The sequence below is a fragment of the Austrofundulus limnaeus genome, unplaced genomic scaffold (assembly GCF_001266775.1).
Source record: "Austrofundulus limnaeus strain Quisiro unplaced genomic scaffold, Austrofundulus_limnaeus-1.0 Scaffold207, whole genome shotgun sequence".
Lineage (NCBI taxonomy): Eukaryota > Metazoa > Chordata > Actinopteri > Cyprinodontiformes > Rivulidae > Austrofundulus > Austrofundulus limnaeus.
In genome coordinates, this window is record NW_013952609.1 from 714335 (window position 1) to 716574 (window position 2240).

Consider the following 2240-nt stretch of genomic DNA (forward strand, 5'->3'; position numbering starts at 1 on the left):
ATATAATGTTGCTTTTTTATTTTTACACTAAAATACAATGTTTCTACAAAAGGTTGTAAACGGCATGAAGCATGGTTGTGAAGACGTGCTGAAGTGGGAGTGTCAGAAACGGTAGGAGGTTCTTAAAGAGACTGAGGCCAACTTCAAGGCGTTTAAATGCAAAGTCAAATTCATTTTTGATGTATACAACTGAAGGTAACATTGTGGTGGAGAATTGAACTATGTGCCTGGAAAATACAATACCTTCCTTTTTAAAGTAATTTTCTTACCAAAAGACATTTGTGATGCATTTGACATAAAACGGTTTAAACTAAAGTGGTACGTTGAGTTTAATTAAAACCCCGTTCACCTGGCAACAGCATTTTAAGGATGTACAAAGTGTGATTTTTTTTTCTGGTTCAACCTTGCATCCACATGGAAACAGTGGGAACTAAAAATGTATTTTTCTTAAACTTAAGTTTTAGAGTGAGACAATCCTTAAACTCTGCTACATTTATAAGCGGACAGCCAAACACAACCTTTTGTGATGTCATGGTTCACAAAGCTTACCCAAAAGCTCACATAAACACGGCTCCACTGGTTTGTCTGTGAAGATGAAACTTGKGTTTGTAATCCTGAAATGGGTTTATGTAGGTTATATCTCTTTGGTAAAACCAAGTCTTGTTTTTTGCTTCATAACTTTTAAAAAAGGTAATTTTAAATTGTGGTMAAATCTTAGCATTAAGCATTTGCCTAACAGTGGATAAGTAACCCACATGGTCCCATTCAGGGCCCAGCAGCGGTCAGGCTGGTGCCATCTTGGACGCAGGCAGGGCTCCAGTACCTGGCAGGTGAAGTTGATGTGAAGTGAAGCAGCGTGTCGCTCGTCCCGATCACCCGTGAGGAGGAAGAAACGCAGGTCAAGTGCTGCTGCCCGCCCATCTGACTCTGAGAAATGCCCTGCCTGTAAACAAACGCTCCTCAGATTACACATTTATAATCTCTGCAAACAACTGAACAAAGAGGGGAATAATCTGTGTTACATGCAAAACAGTTCCACACTAATTTTATTTTGCATATTTTAAAACACATTATTAACCCAMTGTTTAATTGAACACCTGCTCTGTTGGTCTGTACGTTTTTATGGATAGATTGTGGATAATTTTATTTTCAAATATAAACTCTTACAGCTCATCAGGTTTGTATCAGTCTTTCTGTTGCGTATTACAGACGTCACAAATCCAAGGCAGCGGTGGCTAAATGAAATCTGGTTTGAACTTTATTTTGTGAGTTTTAAGTGGTAAAATAGTTTTTGCAATACTGTTTGTTTTAATCTCTGTAAATCTGAAGCATAAAACAGTTTTATACTATATCTGCACGACTAAAAACTGGCACCAAAGGTGTAACAACTAATTGTGAAACAGTTCATGCTCAAAGAGCAACACTGTGCGAAATAAAAAAAGTGTTTTTACAAATTCAAAGTCAATCTGTCCAAGTATTTAATTATAGTTTACATGTCAACTTGAAACATTTTCCCACAACGACTTCATCTTCTTGTCATTTTAGAAAAGAAAATGGAAAATGACTTTACGTAAAAAGTAAGAGAAATACAAATTTCACTTTCACTTTATGGACAACAAGGTTTTTGGACATCGAATCACTTCATGAACATCAACAATGAAGAACATTTCAACCGCCCCAAACAAAAAAACTCTTTTCTTTAAATAGTTTTCTTTTTCTTCCACTTTTCTCGGTCAGTTCTGACAGACATGACTTGTTTTGTAAAGCAAGCGCAACATGGTGTGAGTTCCTTCGTGAGGCTGGGAAGCAGAAAAATAAACCGTGCTGTGTRCAAAAATACAACCTCACTGTACAAAAGCTGCACCGCACAAAGCCAAGAGACGGGAGACTCGGACCTGAACCCTTCCGGCATTAAAAACTGAGACGGTAAAACCGACTGTCAGACAACGTGCAGATCTGTGACACTTTTCCCTTGAATGCAAAACTGGCTGAAACTGAACGAGATATGCAGATGTGTTTTAGTACTAATCAAAAAGTGTTTTGTGCAACTCTTATGAAGGRCTTTTCAACTGAATTGCTCAGTGGGACACAGTTGCTGAAAGCCAGACATTGGGAGGATCTTTACCCAATAAGCAAACATTGGGCCTCATGCAAGAACCGTTCGTACGCACAGATTTGTTCTTAAATTGTGCGTACGAGTGATTTAGGAGAAATTGTGGCATTCACCAATGTTTTCGTAT

At 38.0% G+C, this 2240-nt stretch overlaps 1 protein-coding gene across 2 annotated transcripts in view; it reads right to left on the reverse strand.

The window, feature by feature from the left end:
* Positions 1-2210, reverse strand: part of etv1 (ETS variant transcription factor 1) — a 25785-nt gene extending 23575 nt beyond the window's left edge. For both annotated transcript variants that reach the window (XM_014019011.1, XM_014019010.1), the window contains exon 1: positions 824-2210. The gene's annotated coding sequence lies outside the window, so the exon portion shown is untranslated. The remainder of the gene's footprint in view (positions 1-823) is intronic.
* Positions 2211-2240: the final 30 nt, after the last annotated feature.